At 41.7% G+C, this 21417-nt stretch overlaps 1 protein-coding gene and 2 long non-coding RNA genes across 6 annotated transcripts in view; all 3 read right to left on the bottom strand.

Moving 5' to 3' along the window:
- LOC109402751 (neuropeptide SIFamide receptor) overlaps positions 1 to 21417 on the bottom strand; it is a 772929-nt gene that overhangs the window by 316619 nt on the left and 434893 nt on the right. The window lies entirely within an intron of this gene.
- LOC134290063 (uncharacterized) lies at positions 9842 to 10859 on the bottom strand. Of its 2 annotated transcripts, none has more exons than XR_009998832.1 (2): positions 10195 to 10859; positions 9842 to 10086 (listed from the first exon to the last, which is right to left on the bottom strand). It is a non-coding gene; the product is annotated as an uncharacterized LOC134290063 (long non-coding RNA). The 2 variants fall into 2 exon arrangements; XR_009998831.1 differs by having other exon boundaries at positions 10206 to 10859.
- LOC134291566 (uncharacterized) lies at positions 17102 to 17680 on the bottom strand. 2 transcript variants are annotated; one of them, XR_009999161.1, is made up of 2 exons: positions 17455 to 17680; positions 17102 to 17346 (listed from the first exon to the last, which is right to left on the bottom strand). It is a non-coding gene; the product is annotated as an uncharacterized LOC134291566 (long non-coding RNA). The 2 variants fall into 2 exon arrangements; XR_009999160.1 differs by having other exon boundaries at positions 17466 to 17680.

Raw genomic sequence — 21417 nt, 5'->3', positions numbered from 1 at the left:
AAGCCCTCAATTGGTTTCCTATGAAAATACTGAGGAATTTTAAGGGAAATTGTTTGAAAAATCCATTGATTAAATTCTTGAAGGATTTTCTGAAAGTATTTTTGGAGATAGAAAAGTATCAACTTCGGCAAAGTTCTTCAGGAAGTCAAGAGCAATCAGGTGGTTCAACATTTAGCTGATGGTGGTGGCGCTAGTTGTCAAGTGAAATTTTAAACTTTTTTATCTAGTGACCAAGAGCCGATAGAAGAGGGTCGTTATCGGCAAAGTTCTTCAGGAAGTCGAGAGCTATCTAGTGATTCATCAATCAGTTAGTGATTTCGCCGCTAGGTGGCGCTATTTGTCAAGAAAAATTTTAAACTCCGCTATCTTGGAATCCACAGCAGATAGAAAGTGTCGTCTTAGGCAAAGTTCTTCAGCAAATCAGGAACAATCTGGTGATTCAACAATTAGTTGGTGAATTCGTCACTATGTGGCGCTAGTTGTTAAGTAAAGTTTCAAACTCCGCTATCTTGGGATCTGTGGTGACGAGTGTCTTATCCACGCACCTTTATACAATGCAATCGTGTGCATACATGCAACTGTGCGGCGGCGACGGTCGGTACATGCTTTGCTGCGCAGCAACCGAATACATAGTCAGCTCGTTATACACTCTTGTGCTTATCACACGCGGCTACCACAAGTGGCGACGAGGATGAAAAAAAAGTTGAATGATTTGCAGATAAAGCAGATCTTATTTAAGGTACACCGGGGCAAGTTGAAACACGAACTTTTGAAATAGATTTCAATACAATTTGGAAATTTGTCCTTCGCTGAAAGATTGTTTGAATCAAAAACTATGTTTTTTTTTTTTTAATAATCTTTATTAGTATCTCAATCAATTTTTACATTCTTCAACATTCTTCAATCTAGGTGTTCTGTGTATTATAACACACTATCATCCTAATTTGGTGAAATAAATTTAAGCTATTATCAATACTAATTAATAACATATTACATTTCATTTGCTGTAGCAGTTAAGATTTTTTGCAGGCTTTATTTTTCATCTGCGTGTCAGAAATACATTTTTAATCAAAAACTATGTGTTATGGCGATCAAACTATTTATCATCATTAGAAAGCATAATGTTAACCCGCTGTTTCATCTTGCCCCTCCCGTTTCAACTTGCCCCGGTGTACCTTATTTCGTTGATTAAATTTCGTTTGAGTTTCGGTCAATGCATCAGTGAATTTAATAATTTTCGTTATATTCTGTGTTGTATTCAATGAAAGCTGTTGAACAAAAGAAAAATTGAATGAAGAAAGAAATAATGTTGTGCTGGTGTTGACGCAGTGGTGCAGTTTTTTTTTCTGTTGATCATTGATTTTAGAGAAAACAAATGCGAATAGAGCAAAAGCGAAAATCAATATTTAAAGAAACAGAAGATTTTGATTTGCTTCACAGTGAACAGCGGAAAAGTGGTGATACGACGCCGCGACCGCTTTGTGCAGGCTTTGTGCGAAGGTGGTGACCAAAGTGAATATAATGGTAGTGATCTTGACGCATTGTTTTCTGCATGCGGTGCCGAAAAAAAGCATTCTATACTGAGTTTGTGGCATTGCGGGTAAGCGCGTAAAATAAAATCTAAGGCGAGTAAAATAAAATCTTTGCGCTAATGTTCCTTCGATACACTGGCGTAAAGCCGAGTTGAAAGTTGTACTAAAAGGTGTGTATGCAAAACCATTTTAATACTGATTGATTTTGCTATGGCTACTTGGTTTCCAAAGCTTTCCGAGATTTGTTTTATATGCATTTGGAATACTTTGGAAAGTTGAAGTTTTAGAAATGTGAGATGCTGAAAATTATGTCGTATCCATGTATCACGAGAGACGAGAGAAATGCAGATAAACTTGCAGATGTAGATTAGCATTTTGAAATAGGAATGGACATAGTAACGGAGTGAATAATGCATGACAAAGTGATTAATGTCATGAAGAGCTTCGATGGTATCATGATTAAATTCACTTAAGCTGTAAAAAAATCTGAATGTGAGGAAATGTGATTGAATTCACTAATGACATCGATAAAGTTCTGAAAGGATTAGCTTAAAGCGCAGTTTCGAGTTCAAAAGGAACCGCTAAAGAAATTTCTTGACTGATTCCTGGCAGAAACTTTCTACAGAGGCTGCCATTTGAATTGTCATTTCTCCGTAGCTGCGTACTACGATCGAAGAAAAAACGGTTTCTTGGGCGATTCAGGCAAGGAATTTCCCATTTATTTATTTATAAGTTCTCATCAACAGACCAGTATTGTCCCAATGATGGTATTAAAAAAAATAAACTAACAAAAAGTTAAAAATTAGGTTCTACGTTCTAAGAAGAAACTTGAAAAGCGTCGGCGTAAAGTCTGTCGATTAATGTGGTAGTCGAACAGAGAGGATACTTGGTTGAATAACCTATGCATGCCCACAATCCCGTCGTTCGAGCTGTAGTCCGATCGACGAAATGGTATTCTGAGCGTATTGTTGTTCCGTAGCGCCCGAGGTTGAACGTAAAGATCGATCTGCTCAAGGATAGCGCTGCAGTCAATTCGGCCTTGCAACAAATCTGCCACGAGCAGTGCTCTTGACGTATCTCTGCGAATTCGAAGCGGTTCCAGATTAATCAATCGGCAGCGGCTTTCGTAGCTTGGCAGACGCAAAGGGTTTAGCCAGGGTAATCTGCGCAACGCATATCGTAGGAAGCGTTGTTGGATGGATTCAATTCTTTCAGCCGAATTGTTGTAATATGGATTCCAGACAACTGAACAGTAATCCAGAATCGGACGAACCAGAGAGCAGTACAAAGACTTAAGGCAGTAAATGTCTGTAAAGTCTTTCGTTATTCGAAAAATGAAACCTAATGCGCTAGATGCCTTGTTCACAACATAGGAGATGTCCTATGCATCAAGATAGGCCGAAAAATTCCTTGTGAACTGCAAACAGCCCTTAAGAGTGGTTTTACAAAAACTGCTACTCTCAAGCACTCTTTGCGAATGTTACAGAATATTCAAGTCGTTGTATCCTACCAGTTTTGACATTTACTGGATGCTGTGTTCATCGTACAACTCAGCGGCAGCGGTCGTTCTCCTGCATACCTTTCAAGATAGTCATGAGCATGCGGTATTTAGCTACATTTAACAATTCCGAGCGTGGACAAATTCAAAGGTACGTGAAACATATGACATGTGTGTTCTATGTAAGACATTTGCGAGGTTAACTTAAATCCTTTTTGAATTGCTGTTTCTTCTGAAGGTCATAATTAGCACAATCGTTGAATATATTGTTTCATTGGACGAATAACTTTAAAGATCGAGATGCTAATCGTTAAAAAAAAAACAAAATTTATTATTTGGTTGTAGTGCAGTATCGATAGTTGCCCCATTAAATCTTGCTTGCTTCGTGGAAACGTCGGTTTCATTCCCGTTTTACAATAGACTTTTCGGGTCAATACCGTTCAATGCCATAAATGGGACAGCGCACACAATGATCAGATATTCACGGTATTTCTGAAACTTTTTTTTAACAAATCTGTTGTGCTGTGCTGTTATTTTATGTACTGACGTTGGATCAATCTTTCAATTCTTTCAATCATAGTCCTTGTTTATTTGATGGATTGGTTACATAAATTATGGTCGCTTTTTTCCAAACCTTCTTTTCGTAATAATAGAAAAATCGTGCAACTAATGCTCGGTGAGCTATGTTGCTAGGATTGTCATAAGGTATAGTTGCCAAAACAGATGCTGATGTAGAACATATAGAACTCTTCCATCTCACTGAAATTAGTATAACATTTCTTAAGGTGCAGCACCAATTAAACACCTACGCAACACTTAGCTGGCAATCATTGTTATCGGCTGACTCGAGATATAGGAACAAATAAAAAAACAAAGCTATAGACGCGCTTTTCAGTGTGTCGACTTCAACTTTGCAGTTTTGTCTTTTCATAATGATGAGCTTCGAAACACCAACAGTGCATGGAATGGGTTTTGTTCGAGTTGTGATTAAGTTCACCGCTCACAAAGACACGGTGATTACATAACCAAAGGCAGTTGGAGATTACTGTGATTGAATTCACTCGGAGACTACGGTAACATATGTGATTAAATTCACTGATAATGTGAGGAACAGAATGTTACAGAGAGCACATTGAGCTGTGATTGAATTCACTGAAAAAACGTGGAAGATACTGTGATTAGATTCACTTGTAAATGACAGGATGACATGTGATTTAATTCACTGATGGTGTGATGAAAGGGAATTCATTAAGGCAATCCCAAGCAACCAAAAGTTCGGATAAAATAGCATGTTTGGGCTTAATCAGCTATTCGAAGGAAGATGAATTGCATTCTATTCAGCTTAAGTAATTAACCGAACTTGAGTTTACAAAAAGTACACTTATGTCGCTGAAAGGAACGCTATTCAGCTTAAAAATAAGCTTCGAAAAAATGAAAAAAAAAGTCTAGTCTTTAGTCCGGGTTTTTTAGTTCGTCTATAAGATTAAGTTTTAGTTCGTCAATCCAAAGACAGTTCGATTTCCGTTCCGGTCAGGACTCGACTTTCTGGACATAGTATATCGTTATGCCTGCTACATAATATATAAATTCTTTCAATGGCATACAAAGTAATAGTCCTCCTATTAATAACTAAGGAAGTACGCAAAGAAAACTAAGTTGAAGGGAGAGAGGCCAAGTTCTAGTGGAAATGTAGAGCCGAAGGAAGAAGGAGAAGTATTCATTTTTGCAGTGTATTGAAAAATTGTGAATAAATTCACTGGCTGAGAGAATGAAAAATACTGAAAGCATACAGGAAGCACTGTAATTGTAATTGATGAACAAATTAAAAGAATAAATGCGATTTGTGAATCACCTAGATTGTAGCAGTATGGGCGGACGAACTCATTTCAGTAGGATGCGTGAAATGGAGCTTGATTTACTTAGAAGGGTGGCAAAGGAAAAAAAAATCCCAAATGATGCGTCAGCGAGGATGCCTACATTGGTTCTGTAGAGATGAGCTAGTATTGTTGTCAACATCGAAACACTTGGGTTATATAGATATTATATAACGAGACTAATACGACAGACTGAGTCAAAATATAGGACTATTAATTCATAGCAGACTGCACTTTTTCTTGGAGTTGAGAAGAATTCAAATGCACTAGAATCTTCAGACGACTGGAAGCAGTTTACCAACATGTTGGACGTGAGAAATTATAACTTGTCAAATAAGTGCTCGGAATTTGATAACTGTGGAAACTAACGATAAGAAGGATTTATTCACTCGAGTTCGTCTTGTACACTCTTCGTACAAGACGAACTCGAGTGAATAAATCCTTCTTATCGTGCATTGAAAATATACTATCAAATAATAACAGTCCCGAGTAATGAAGACAGATACGTACTAAATAGAGACAAGCATAGAGAATTCCTATTACTGCAAACCATGGGCTTCGAGACTTTGCGGCTAGCAGTGTCAATCGTCTAGGGGTGTCGTAAGCCCTCTACGACAGACATTTTCCTTTGCTCTTGACCTCCTGAAGAAGACTACCGGAGACAGCATTCTTCTATCTGCTCTGGATCTCTAGCTAGAGAAGTTTAAAACTTTACTTGCTAACTAGTGCCACCTAGCGGCGCAATCAGCAATTAATTGTTGAATACCAATAAGGATTCCCATAGAACATGGGACAACTGTGCAGCCCACGGCAGTACGAGCGCCACCTAGTAGCAAAAACCATTAATGAATTGTTAAAACGAGGCAGTCAACCTTACCCGTTCCATATTGGATGACTATTTTCTGCAGCAAATCGTCATGAAGGGCTAACGTTTTGAAAAAAAAAAATGAAACATTCCTTCGCTTTGTTGTGCTCTTCGCTCAAGTGCGCACAGCACAGATAAACAACAGACGTAACTCTTAGAGGAAATTCATCAAAAACTTTTGCCCAGTATTTTTCATGTGCCACCTGTTCATAGAAACGTGCAAGACATTGTCGGCCATTATGGATTTTGATTTGACGTTTGTCAAACACTATTACACAAATCGCCTGTAATTTTCGTTCGCATCATTCAGCAACGTGTACACTGGCAAACGTCAAAGCCATCGAACACTAGCGCCATGTGCCAAGCCATTTTTATGCGTGTTACGTCTGTGTGTCTGTGGACGAAGCCTATGATGTCGCACAGTAACATACAAACATGAATTCTAATATACAGAAAATAAGCATCTGGGACCAAACAACGGACTTCTTCATTGTCAATCCTTCTCAAGTTCGAGGCCTAGGGTGCCTTTGACAACGTGTCTTTCGATTAGAGATGGGCAAAACAGTTCTTTCAAGCAGTGCTGCGAAGTGTCAGTATCAACCAACATTTAAAGCTGAAATTGAGAATGGTAATCACTCATTTTTCCATTTACTATCGGAATATCAATTGAATAGCCTCTGACTATTCAATTGACATCAGCTCTAGCCTCAGTCAAGGCACATATCATTCGAATATTACTGTAGTTATCAATATATAAACAATTGTAACGGTCTACGAATTGATTGACGACAATAAATAAAAATTCAATAAAGCTCCAGCTAGGAAGCAAAATGTGTGGTGTTGTAGGTTTAAAGCTTTTTTCATCATTGATGACGTCAAACCCGACATCTACCTATCATTCACCTATTTTTATTTTGGCCACCAAACTCAACATGGCGCCAATATTTGTTCGATGTTGGTCCAACAGTGGCCCAACATTCGATAAAAAATGACCCGACTTTGACCCGACATTCGATATTTTTTCAGTCTGGCTGAATTTTGCAGAGATTTTCGTGTTTCGAGCCCAGCTACTCATTCGAGTGACAATGTATTTGAACATGAATAGAAGGAAAAATGACTGAAAAGATTTGTTGGTTAGTGTTCAAATGAATGAGATGAATTTTTGCAACACTGCTTTCAAGTGAACCATTCTCAACAGTTTCTTAGAAAGAGCTAGTTCCTTTGAACCGTTCTTCCGTTCAGTAGTTTCTATGGTTGTTTTGTGAACCGAAGCTCGACGTTTTTACGTTGCCGTGTTATTTACCAGACCACGTTATCAAGCAAATCCGTCTCTGCTCAAATATGTAGGATTTCTGATACTGTGCATTGACGCCATTGTCACATTTATCAACTGCCGTTTTTCGACCGGCAGCATGTCATCGAAGTACTATTTTGCGGTAAACCATTAACAACATTTGTTTCCTTAGAACCCAATCTACGTTTATTGAAAAAGCTGAATGAACAGTTCTGCGAGACATTCAGTTTTCTCGTTTTTGAGAGAACGGAGAACTGTCGTTCTTTTTAAATGTACGACAGTTCAGTCATTCTCTCATTAGAACTAGTTCTTCGGAACCGTTCGCGGACGGTTTGCCCCAGGGGGGGAAAATGTACACGAACGCTCAGGTATGCGTGAGAAATTTTTCGTTAGCAACGAAAAAAGTTTACCCGAAGAGAGCCGAAGATGAGCCGAAATTTGTTATGGCAAACCAAATCAGCTGCTGGTGAGGTTTCTTCAAATCTTGAAACATCACAGAAAAGTAGCGAAAACCATCGATGTTTGCTACCAGATCGCATCAGAGGGATGCGTGCTAGTAATTGCCTTACGATTTCCTGCATTATTTGCACTTTCGAAGAATTTTTCTGTTTTATGGTGCAAAAAGTTTCCATAACAAATTTCAATCGTGAACCGAAAGAACAGAAGAAGAATATTCATCGAAAATTCATCGAAAATTCATCGAAAAACGGGAAAATTCACCAGCCGTCGGCCACGCACACGACCATGCTATCTGTATACCCGTCTTACATATATCCTGGGTTTGCCCATCTCTACTTTCGCTGCCATATTGGAAGCCGCGTGGGGTCATGCACGCAACTAAAAAACCTTAGGAAGTTCATAAGATTTTTGCCATAATTGAACTATTTGAATGCCATGAGGAAAATCTTATGAAAATTCATTTTCATAAGATTTTCTTATGTCATGCCATAAGGATAACTTATGAGAACTAGTTTTCCCTGAAACAGAGACGAACCAGCCAAGGGCTGAAAGTCTTTTAAATAAAGACAAATCAATTAACTAGTTTTCATAAAGTATTCTTATCACAGACAAACAGACATCTCACTCTACTCACTTCCCATCGTTTCCCTTTTTAAGGGATAATTCAAATATTCTTTGGTTCGCAAATCGTTCGCCCACGGCGCTCGCATCGTTTTCGCTCCTGTTTGACGTTTGCTCACTGCCGCCATCTACTCAGTGAGTTTGCGAAGCACAGCATAATTAGCTTTGGGCGATTATGTTTCGTGACGATGATTTTAACCGCATTTTGTTCCAAGTGAAACGTCTGTTCTGTGTTCTTATGGCATCCATAAGAGTGAGTTATGGCAAAAATTCATTAGGTATTTTGATGAATTTCGTTAGTTTTTTTCGCTGAGTGTGGTATATCTCCAATGATTTCCAATTGGATTCACCAAATTCTCAAAAACCGAATCTCTTCTCGACATTGCGTCAAGCAGCAATTAGGAAATTGAGTGTTTGTGGGTGCCTCCAAGGGGGAGTCTAGTACACGTAGATGACATCCCTATTCCCACCCAATAGGATTATTTGCAGCCAACATCAATTGAGTTCCCCCATTGACAATGCATTTGGGTTCCCTAAACATTTGTACAAGATGTGGGAATCAAAATCGTGACGTCATCGCACCCTGGTGGTCTAGTCACTACTTTTTTTAAGAATTTCTGAGCAGGTACGTCATTTAGGCAACTCAATAACACGTACGGTTTTGCCAACGACTACCAAAGACTGTTAATTGGTAATGCGCATCAGCACGTTTTTCAACCTAATGCAAAGCGCTCTTCAGGTAGTTCAGGGTTGGCGCCGCCAATATGGCCTTCCGCTTACTATAGTATACGCTTTTTTTCAGCAGCTGTTTAACCTGATCTTGTTTTTTTAATCTTCCTAACGATACTTTTTCCCCATGCACAACATTGTGGCGAAAATACGATAAACAAGAACAAATTGCACTGGGACCGATCGGCATTCGTTCGATCTGTAGGGACGTTTACTGCACCGATGCAAAGCGTCTACTAGGTAGTCGAATAGCTATGCTGCACGAACAATGGAATAAAAAGTGTTTCGAACAATCCGGATGGTGAAAACACGGCAAACTCTGCCAGCTTCACTCTACTCACGCCACGCACCTTGAACAAACGACAACTAGCAGCGTTGACGGGTGGCACGTCCGTCGACATCGTCAACTTCGTTGTTCTTTGGAAAGTAGGTATCAGGTAGCAACGCTTTTTCCTCGTCAATCTTGGATCCCTGGGGAATGCAGTCGAAGCCGCCACCCAGTAGGGGTAATGGTGGGGGTGGTTAGTTTTTATCGTGTCTACCATTCTAGTTTGAGTATGAAACTGCCATGAAGTTTACGTCTCGTCAATCGTTTTTGAATCGTGTATCGACTGAAGCATAATAAAAGATTCCGTATTGAACATTGTAGATGCACAGCATCAATTCCCGAAGGGTTATGTGTTGCTATGTTAAAGAGTAAGGATTTGATTTGATTTGCTTCGATAGTAGACATTTGTAATTTATTGTAAACATTCAGAACACTATTTACGAGATTTTTAGCCCTAGGCTAGTTAGTCAGGCGCTTCAACCATCACACCAGATCCGCTCCACATCAATCAAAACACTCATTTTAGGTCAATAAAGTAAAAAATGGTCATTGAATAGTAAGGGTAACAGTTATGCAACGAGTTGTGTTAAAAAACGGCTTCGCAGTACGGTTTTTCCCGCTACTCGACTGGAAAGAACGACTTTATTTAACATACATCGATCCAATAAATTCAATAATTACTCACAAATTAGTTTCCTTAATATCCAAAAACTCCAATTACGGTTCCAGTGGCAGATTCTGAGGTTAGGTGAGCTAATACGCAAAACAAAATCTTAATTAAACTCAGATCTAACTAATTCAGTTGTCCGTACTTACTTATTAATATAAATCAGATCGGTATTTAGATTATACGATAACTTCGCACCAAAGACTAACTATAGTTTTACTGTAATTTTAGGAATAAATGTAAGTTCATCATAAGGCATGTGCAGTGCATGTTTGTTGATAGATTTAAGTTGCATGGATATTTCATAGAATAGATCAAATTATTCACCTTATACCGACCTCAAACTATGAATAATTCACGTTATTTTACTGTAGTTAGTTAAATGAACTAATTTATAATAGAAATAATAGCAATAATCGAAATATTAAGTTTTCCATCAACTTCACGTTCTTCTGGGTATGTTTCCATTTGCTTTTTGCTGTCGTGGTTGAAGAGCTGTCATCGATAAGTCACGGTTGACGTTCAACGCTACGTCACGTGGCCTCTATGTAGAGTAGATCCAAAGGGCCTATCGTTCGTATTCCGCAACACCCCGACCCGTAATGCCTTACCTTTGAACGGCCTTACCACTCTGCAGAACGTCCAACAAAGCTACTTTGCTCGCTGGTCTCTGGTATACTCCTGATGCTGTCTGGACATCAACCTTCCTGACCTGACCATCACTCGCTGTGTAGACCTTCACAATACGACCTCGAAGCCATCCGTTACGAACCGTCTCGTCTACGATGATTACCGGATCGTCAACTTGGAGCGGGCGGACATCGTTGAACCACTTGGTCCGACGTGCTATGGTAGGGAGATAGCCTTGAATCCACCGCTTCCAAAACTGGTTTAGAAGTTGTTGCATCAGTTTCCAATTCACTCTTAAGGGGATCTCTTCAGATATTGGTATTCTCGATGCAGTGTTGGCGCCACTCGAACTCATCAGCAGGAAGTTGTAATTGCTTCTTCTGTAGAGTCTTCTAGCGGCACGAAAGTCAACGGATGGGAGTTGACAATCATTTCAGCTTCTGTCAAAAAGGTCGCCAGCTCCTCATCGTTCAAGTGTTGGTTATGGTGTAAAGATTTGAACGCGTCTTTGATTGAGCGTACCTTTCGCTCCCACACACCACCCATGTGGGGAGCAGAGAGCGGGTTGAAAACCCACTCGATTTCAGCATTGGTGAATGAATTGGCCAGTTCCCGATTGATAGTTTTGATCTCATCGGCAATCTCGCGAGCAGCTCCCCGAAAATTGGTACCGTTATCACTAAATATCTGTTGCGGTGCACCTCTTCGGGATATGAAACGGCGGATTGCCAGTCTACACGATTCCGTTGATAATGTATGCACTACTTCAACATGTACCGCTCGTATGGTTAAACATGTAAATAGTGCCACCCACCGTTTCTCATTACATCGCCGGCGCTTCACAATCAAAGGCCCGAAATAATCCAAGCCGGTAAAGGTAAACGGACGAACATAAGGCGCTACTCTTGGATGTGGTAGAGTAGCCATCTTTGACTCAGCAGGTTTCGCTCGGTAGACTTTGCACCACATACATTGTCTCACGACCTTCTTTACTTCAGAACGAATCTTGGGGATGTAATACCGTTGGCGCAGTTCGTTGACAACAGTGTCGACGTTCGCGTGTCCGTAGCGTTGATGATGTTCAAGAATTAAGAGCTTGGTGACATGATGACCCCTAGGAACTATCACCGGATTTTGGAATTCTGCCGAGTAATACAGCGAAACTTCGTTGATCCGACTACTCATCCGCAACACACCTTTGTCATCTAGAAATGGTGACAACTTTCGAATGCAGCTGCTCTTGTTCAGCGGCTTGCGTTCGTAACTGGGCATCTCAGAATTCTTACGCAGGATGAATACCTCTTCGGAGTATTCTGCTCCTTGAATAACTCGCCACAAACTTGCCTCTGCTGCTACGTAATCTCGCTGCTCCAAAACTGCAATCCTACTGCCAGTCGTTTCTCGGTGAGGAGTTTGGCAGCGATGGACGAAGTGATGCAGGTAGCTCAGGTTCTTCACTAGATCCTTCCAGCGAGAAAACTTTCCGAAATCGTTAGTTGAGTCACACACTGCAACATGGTGTTGAACAGCTTTAGTCTCTTCCTGAGGCTCTGCGTATTTGGCCGGTTGACGCGGTCACTCCTTTTCCGCTCGATGTAGAAATGCTGGTCCCGTGATCCACGGACTTTCTGGATCGAAACACGGACCTGTTCCCCATTTGGTACCCTTGTCGGCGACATTCAGGTTTGTTGGGACGTAGTGCCATTCACCGATACTTGTTTCCGACTGAATCTCAGCAACCCGAAAAGCAACGAATTGCCGGAACTTCCGAGGATCTGCCCTCAACCAAGCGAGAACGGTCGTTGAATCAGTCCACATGTAGCGTTTCTGGACTGGTATGGAGTGATTCTCCTGGATACTCCTTAGAAGTCTCACTCCAATCACCGCAGCGCACAGTTCGTTTCTTGGAACCGATTGAGGTTTTAGAGGTGTAACTTTCGTCTTCGCGGCTACTAGGGCACAGCGCGGTGAACCTTCGTCGGAAATCCTGAAGTACGCTGCAGCACAGTATGCCATTAGGCTGGCATCAACGAAGATATGGAGTTCGAGAGAATTGTAGCTGTCCGGGTGGTAATTCGGGAAATAACACCTTGGAATTCGAACCTGTCTCAGATGCGGAGCCAATCGAACCCATCGCTGCCAATTCTCAAAAACATCTGTCGTCACAGGATCGTCCCAACTAACACCGGATCTCCAAACATCCTGAATCAAATTTTTTCCGTGCACTGTATACGTAGCTACGATACCGATGGGGTCAAAATGGCTCATCACGACTCGGAGAACTTGTCTTTTTGTGAGACGATGCTTCCGGATAATAACGGATGAAGATCTTCACGGAACTGGGTTTCAAATTCGAACATGTCATCCTTGGGATCCCATGTCATCCCCAAAACACGTTCGGCAACCGTACACACCAAATTTTTTGAAACGCTTCCAGCACAAAAAAAAATCAGCAAAATAAATTGCTGAATTTCAGCACAACGTTGCTGATCAACTGTCAAAAATGCTGGATGATGCAGCAAGTTGAAAAATAATTGCTGATATTCAGTAAACTCGCATTGCTGAATTAAATCAGCACAAAAAAAAAATCAGCAAAGTTTGCTGAATAACAGTAAACAAAATTTGCAGTGTAGACTTCTCAACTGAAAAGCATCTTGCAGTATCGTTGCTGTCGACCCCGACCAGTCGAAGTACCTCATCAGAATTAGACTGCCAGTTGCGAATCTCGAATCCAGCTTTATCGAAGATCAAGCGCACTTCTTTCACGATCCGCACAGTTTCATCTACCGTGTCTCTGCTGTCCAGAAAGTCGTCAACGTATGTACAGTTGATGATCGCCGCCGCCGCTTCTGGAAACGTTTCCTCAAAGTCCTTGGCGTTGGTGTTTTTAACATGCTGCGCCAAACACGGGGAGCACGATGCGCCGAAGATAACGACGTCCATGACGTACACCGTTGGTGCTTGCTCGGGATCGATTCGAAATAAGAATCTTTGGGCTTGGCGGTCGCTTTCCTTGACCAGCAGTTGGTGAAACATTTGGCGGACATCACCAACTGCAACGTACTGCCGTTGACGAAATCCACAGATGACCTTGAGCAGTGGGGTTAGAAGATCTGGCCCGACCAGTAACATGGAGTTGAGTGACACATCTCCTACACGAGCCGCTGCGTCCCACACGATGCGAAGTTTCTCAGGTTTGCGAGGATTCTGGACGATACCTAGGGGAAGGTACCAGACGTGACGTGGATCAGACTGATGTAACTCGTCCTCGGTAGCAATATGAGCATAACCGCGCTGCAGATACTCGTCGATCTGCTCTGCTACCTTCATTTTCAGCGCTGGATTTTTGGCAAATTTCTTTTCCAAACAGATTAAGCGAAGTTCAGCCATTCTGTAGCTAGAAGGGAACTCGAAATCGTCGCTCTTTCATAGGAGGCCGTATTCGAACCTGCCAGACTCGGTCCGCTTAGTGGACTGCATCAAAATCTGCCGAGCTCGTTGATCTTCGGAAGACTCTAAAGGTGGCAAAGGGTTCACACCGAGCGACTCCACTGCGAAGTAGTCGTTAACAAGCTTGTGGAGAGACTCGTCGGCGCTACAGTTGCACATGTGGAACATCACGTGATCGGTATGTGGCATTCCTCGGTGTGCACCTCCGTTTATTGTCCACCCAAGTCGCGTTTTGGCTGCTATCGGTTCTCTGCTACGCCTCTCGCGTTTGTCCAACGTTAACTTCAGCGCGGCGTTATCCAGACCTATGAGAATACGAGGAACTGCATTCGAAAAACTTCGAACAGGAAGACCTTTCAAATGCGGAAATAGTTTGGAGAGTTCTTCATAATCCAGGCTTTGTTGCGGTAGGTCCAGGTGCGGTATTGTTTGGACCCCTGATATGGCGTAATCTGGTCCACTGTTGACACCGGAAATGCGCAACTCGACTTGCCTAGATGACGGTTCCTTCCTGGTAACGCTACCTGTCCACTGGATGCATAGCGAACTGATATTCCCGTTCAGCCCAAGTTCATCAGCAATAGCTTCTTCCATCAGCGTGACATTCGATCCATCGTTCAGGAATGCGAAGGTTGAGACGGACTTGCCATTGCTGGAGAGGGTGACAGGAATCACCTTGAATAACACGCCGGCCTGGCGAGAACAGTGAGCCGAGATAATTCCTGACGGGCCTGCATGCTCAGCATTGTTTGGTTTGGTGTTCGCAGGATGGAGCAATCTATGATGAGGTTCCTTACATCCGTTGGTTTCACAGATTTGCTTCGATCTGCACGGCCACTTTCCGTGGCTTCCCAGGCAACGTTGGCATAGTTTAAGCTGATCGACGAGACGCTTCCTTTGCTCCATACCGAAGCCAATGAATTTATCGCAGGTACGGAGCTTATGGTCACTATTATTACACGCAGGGCACGGTTTAGGGACATACGATTCGGATTTTGGATGATATTCCTTTTTCGGGCTCGATACCGGGGAGCTCCTCTTCTCCTCCACGGTGTGCGCGTTAACGAACCCCCCTTTCTCCTTCTTACTTCTTCGGTTCTCGTCCGCATGCGAATCAGTAGGCAGCGACACTTTGCACGCAGCAGTTTTGATGTATGTGACGTAATCACTGAAGACCCTCAGCGAGACCTGCGGTACCCTTTGCGTATGAAGACCCCAATCGAGACGAAGACTAGGAGGTAGTTTCCTTACCAACTCTGACAGCAGCATGGGGTTCGACAAGTGGTCTTGCAGATTCGCCCCGTCAATGAAGGTCACCAGGTTTCTTACTTCCCTTCCGAAACTGATTAGCGTCTCAAGCTTGTTGACATTGGGCGGAGGTGCGTGTAGAATCTTGACCAGCAGACAATGAACTAGCTGTTCCGGTCGGCCACATTCGTCGCGAAGAGTTTCAATGATCTCTGGGATCGCCGTCGGCAGAGTTAGTATGGTCTGGACTTTCTCCCTAGCAGCGCCAACCAAGCTTTTTTGTAGCCTGGCCAGATTCTCGTCTGGTTAAATCCCACACATGGCCGTCGTGGACTCAAACGCGTTTATAAACATTGGCCACTCAAGAGGATCACCTGAGAATTTAGGCAATTCACGCGATACCACTTGTCGTGCAGCCAACTGCTGTGCGGTCAATATTCCTTCAGCAGCTTGTGCTCGGTGGAAGCTCGAAGCTTGACCTGAAAGTGTCTGCTGATCAGAATGTCCTGTTGGATCCGGTTGCGGTTCCGATGCGTAGGTTCTTGCTACATTTCCCACAGTGGTACTCGATTGCTGAAACGGCACCGATTCTGTTGACCATCGAGGATACGACGGTTGGTAGACATTCATCGGGTGGAAAGCGCCGATCGGCTGCACAACGGGAATCTGGTTTGCAGTTGGAAAATGCTGCTGGTTGTCGACAAAGGTCACATTTGCGTTTCGTGGCCACTGTGCTGGAAACGAAGAGGCGTTCTGGTTCAGTGTTGGAGGAAAGGGCTGACCAGTTGGTTGACCACACGGCTGGAACCGTTGATGAATTTGGTGCTGCATCCTGGGTAGCTGAGCATCTGGCAGCTGAGATTGACTTCCACAGCGTACACGGGCAGAAACGTGACTTCCCAAAGGATTCGAACCTGAAAGCACTGGCTGCTTCGGACCTGACAGAAGGGTCGGTGGAAGTTGCCGGTTAGGCTGATGCAGTGGGCGTTGTTTCTGCTGTTCTTGGTGGACGACGTTGCTAAGCGGAACTGAACACGACTGCTCAGGAGGATGAATAGTTGTACAATTTGTCATTGTTCTCGGTGGGTCGCTGTTAGCTACTGACACGACGGGTGCGACGACTGACGGCGAATTACTTGGTGGGAGATTGGATGTGACCTGGCCAACGTTGGGGTGCACGAATGGAGATTGATTGGCAAGATCCTGGGCTACCATCGGATGATCAAGAGAAGAAACCGGCTGAGCTGATACCGTTTGTTGTTCTGGTACCGCTAGAACCACGTTCCCAGTGGAAACAATAGGTGTCGATGTTGACGCCCCTGGTTGATGATCCACCGTCTTCGCTGGAGTATCTACCGATTGATCGATCCACGCTCTTACCTCGCTTCTATAACTTTGACGGCTCCTAGCACTGTGTCGGCTCCTAAAGCTAGAAGTGCTGCCCCTAAGCTGCCTGTCCGACTGAATTTCAGCCTCCAGCTGATGCTTCTCGGCTAGAAAAGCTCGCTCGCGTTCAGCTTGCTGCAGTAGAAGGCGATCTTCCAGCGCCTTGGATTCTTCTAGCTGCCTCAACCGCAAACGGGCATTCGAGCTTCCGGAGCTGACCGAAATCGCTGAGCTGTTAGTACCGTCGTCCCGGCTGGAGCAATATCCACAATGCCATGGCTTGTTGCAGATAGAGGCTTGAACTCCTGCACAAGAGTAGTGGAACCAAGTCCCACAAATATCGCATGCAACCATATCGTCGTCATGGTCCGGCCGATTGCATGCCTTGCAGTGGTTGACAGACTGCATCGCTGCACTGCTCATTACTGGCTGGAACCTGATTGGATGCAGTAATTTTCGAGGATGTTAAAAAACGGCTTCGCAGTACGGTTTTTCCCGCTACTCGACTGGAAAGAACGACTTTATTTAACATACATCGATCCAATAAATTCAATAATTACTCACAAATTAGTTTCCTTAATATCCAAAAACTCCAATTACGGTTCCAGTGGCAGATTCTGAGGTTAGGTGAGCTAATACGCAAAACAAAATCTTAATTAAACTCAGATCCAACTAATTCAGTTGTCCGTACTTACTTATTAATATAAATCAGATCGGTATTTAGATTATACGATAACTTCGCACCAAAGACTAACTATAGTTTTACTGTAATTTTAGGAATAAATGTAAGTTCATCATAAGGCATGTGCAGTGCATGTTTGTTGATAGATTTAAGTTGCATGGATATTTCATAGAATAGATCAAATTATTCACCTTATACCGACCTCAAACTATGAATAATTCACGTTATTTTACTGTAGTTAGTTAAATGAACTAATTTATAATAGAAATAATAGCAATAATCGAAATATTAAGTTTTCCATCAACTTCACGTTCTTCTGGGTATGTTTCCATTTGCTTTTTGCTGTCGTGGTTGAAGAGCTGTCATCGATAAGTCACGGTTGACGTTCAACGCTACGTCACGTGGCCTCTATGTAGAGTAGATCTAAAGGGCCTATCGTTCGTATTCCGCAACAAGTTGCAATAAGATTATTTTTCAGCATGAATTGTACATTTATCAAACGATGTTAAATTGGTGTAAAATTGACTGAGTTATAGCCGACAGTATCCAAAAAAGGACCCTCTGCTTAAACGGGCTGTCACCTTATGAAAATATTTTAGTAATTTTCTCGAACTCGTTAGCTTCGATTTTGTCGGTCACGTTGACAAATAATATGACTAATAATGCTGTCGTTTTACCAATTTTCAACTCAGTTTCACAGTCAGTAAACTTCAGTCTCAAATCATTCTTGCTTGTCGGAAATTGGAACAATTTGTGTGACATAAACACACACACAGCTACCCAAGTAACAGAACTAGCTGAATAATAGTTTCTGAAGCTAAAGTTTGTTTAAGAGTGGGTTGTTCCACTCTTATACAGCAAAAATGTTTGTTGGGTATCGTTCAGGTTAACCTTCAAATTGTGATATGACGACGATGGCAACAGCCGGTCGGTCGGTCGATCGATGTATTTACCGTCGTGCATAACCGTCGAAATTATTGACCCGTTCGATCAGTGACCGGAAATTAATTCGTGCCAAAGTAGCCTTAATTGGTTTCTGGTGTTGTAGGTGCAAGCCTCTTGGACCAGTTCCACAGGCCAAACCCAGCGCCGACCTGCCATGCCAGCGAGTGCTAGAGGTGCTAGGTGCGATAATTACATTCACGATTGAAACTACAGTTACCCATTGACCCGGGCGGCGAGTGTAGACAGCCTAACGGAATCGTTTGTAGAGCCGGGTTTTGTACTGTGCTTACGATTAAGTGTGACAAGATTAACAAATGGATGTATTAAAAATTGTTAATTTTGAAATCCATTTATGAGCACAATATTTAAGTGGCATTGCTAAGAAACAGTCATAAACTGTTTTTAATTACTTAGGCACTTGTTTTAGCTGTTGCAATGTGTGTTTTGTTTTCCCCGTAGACTAAGTGTACTGGGAAAGGCTATAATATTATGTTCACTTAAAAAAAAACGATTTTTCGATAGAAGGCTCAAAGGGTCAAGTGGCATATACCAATCAACTCAGTTCGATGATTTGAGATGATGTCAGTATGTGTGTATGTATGTATGTCTGTGCGCAAAATAAATTCACTTACTTTTGAGACACTTCCCATTGGTCGATTTTTCGTATTATAGCTCGAATCGAACTGGAATTTTACCGCATTGTTTGCTATTGAAAATGGTCCGGATCGGTCAAGGTGTTCAGGAATTATGGCCATTTCAGTGATCCGGACCAGCACCACCGGTAGATCTGACCGTATACAGGGTGTTAGGTTCCTGAGTGCAAACTTTTGAAAGGATGATGGAGGACCATAAATGGTGAAAAAAAAAAATGTTCTAGGCATATGGTCAATTCTCAACCGTTACGTAATTATTGAACTTTCCATGCTTTTGATTATTATTGCCTTAACTGACTATAACTTGAAAATGGTCAAACCTATTGCAGTTTTTTTTTACTGTTATTCGAAAGATTATTGAAAGTTCTATCAAATGGCATCTTTGAATCGATTGGTTTATTTAAATAACTAAGTTTTCTAGAGTAATGTGTTTTATTTTGTTTTTTTTTTGTCAATTATCTTTGAAACATGCGTAATGAATCAAAATTCTTTCTTAGGCAAAGTTGAGGTCCCTGTCCTTCTCTACATTTCGTTCTTTGGCACCAAACTTCTAGCTCTTATAGTTTTCTTGCAATTTCTATTTAAACGTGTGTCAGCTCCAGCGGCACAGTGCACAAAAAAGTGCTTACTCGTACAGTTGCAAATTTATGATCTGCAATACGATGTTTAAATCTAAATTGCAAGAAAACGATAAGAGGTAGATGTTTGATGTCAAAGAACGAATTGTAGAGTGGAACAAGGGCCACAACTTTGCCAAAAGAAGAATTTTAATTTATTACGCATTTTCAAAGATAATTGACAAACACAAATTAAAGCATATTATGTTTGAGTTACTTGTTCTAGAAAACTTTGTTATTTAACTAAACCAATCGATTCAAAGATGCCATTTGATAGAAAATTCAATAATCTTTCGAATAAAAGTCTAAAAACTGCGATAAGTTTGACCATTTTCAAGTTATAGCCAGTTAAGGCAATAATAGTCAAAAACATGGAAAGTTCAATAGCAACGTAACGGTTGAGATTTGACTATATGTGTAGAACATTTTTTTTTCACCATTTATAGTCCTCTATTACACTTAAAAAAGTTTGCACTCAGGAACCTAACACCCTGTATAAACCTGAACCAAGCCCCATCATGTGACACAAACTGCGGTGATTGGTGAGCATGGTTGACGAATTTTGTGCGGAAATCAATACTGGAGATCACAAATTCCGCGATGTGGGCCCAACATTCAAGATGGCTGCCCAATATTCGAGATGGCGGCTCCAAATTCCAAACAGATGGTGGCTGTTTAATGGTGTTTTAGGCTCTGAAACCATGCAATATGGGTATATTTGGTATGGGGAAGATGTCCGGAGTCCAAAAATACGACCAAAATATCCAAGATGGCGGTATAAAATCAATATGGCGACTCCAAATTCAAGATGGCGGCTGTTGACTGGTGTTTAGTCTCTAAAACCATGTAATATGAGTATATTTGGTATGGGGAAGATGTCCGGAGTTCAAAAATTACGACCACAATATCCAAGACGGCGGTATAAAATCCAAGACGGCGGCTACAAATTCAAGATGGCGGCTATTTTTTGGTGGTTTAGGCTATAAAACCATGTAATATGGTTATGTTTGGTTTAGGGAAGATGTCTGGAGTTTTAGAATGGCGACCAGAATATTCAAGATGGCGGTATACAATCCAAGATGGCGCTTCCAAATTCAAGATGGCGGCTTTCTAATGGTGTTTTGGGCTCTAAAGAGATTCAATATGTGTGTATTTGGTATAGAAAGATGTCCGACGTCCAAAACTGGCGACTAGAATTGTCTTGATGGCGGCCCACAATCCAACATGGGGCCTTAAATTCCAGACGAAGGCTGTTTAGGGGCCATCCGTAAACCACGTGGTCATGTTTGGGGGGGGGGGGGGGGGTGATTGTTTGGGCAAAGACTACGGTCCATACAAATTTAAAAATTACTAGCTGTACCCGGCAAACTTTGTCTTGCCTACTGCGTTTTTTGACGTTTCAAGTTTCTAGCCAAGACCAAGTCCCCGGCCAAAATGTATGGAAGAACGATTTTCAAAAAGGCAAAAGGTTATTGCAACCATAACCAATTAAAAATGATCCATAGAAAATCAAAAAGCGATCCATAAAGAATGAACATATATTCCATGAAAATGTGCAATGTTACCCATAAATAATTGAAAACGTTCCATACTTTATAAAAAATGTACCGGTAAAACAAAAATTTTCTAATTAAAAGTGAAATTTTGCACCAATAAATAATACTAAAATGTTCCATAATAAAATACAAATGCTCCATAGAAAAATTCAAATCGTACCCATAGAAATTGAATATTGTTTCATAGAAAAAATAAATTGCACCATAAAAAACTGAAATTGCACCATAGAAAATAGACAAATGCTCCATAAGTATTATCAAACTGCACCACATAAGCTGCAATTTGCTCCATAAAAAAAAATGAAAATTCTCCATAACTTTAAACATTTGCACCACTAAAGCAGTGCAATGTAAAGCAATTCAGCCCTGTCGAATTAAATTAT

Source organism: Aedes albopictus, chromosome 3, assembly GCF_035046485.1.
Source record: "Aedes albopictus strain Foshan chromosome 3, AalbF5, whole genome shotgun sequence".
Lineage (NCBI taxonomy): Eukaryota > Metazoa > Arthropoda > Insecta > Diptera > Culicidae > Aedes > Aedes albopictus.
This window is presented reverse-complemented; position numbering and strand designations above follow the sequence as displayed.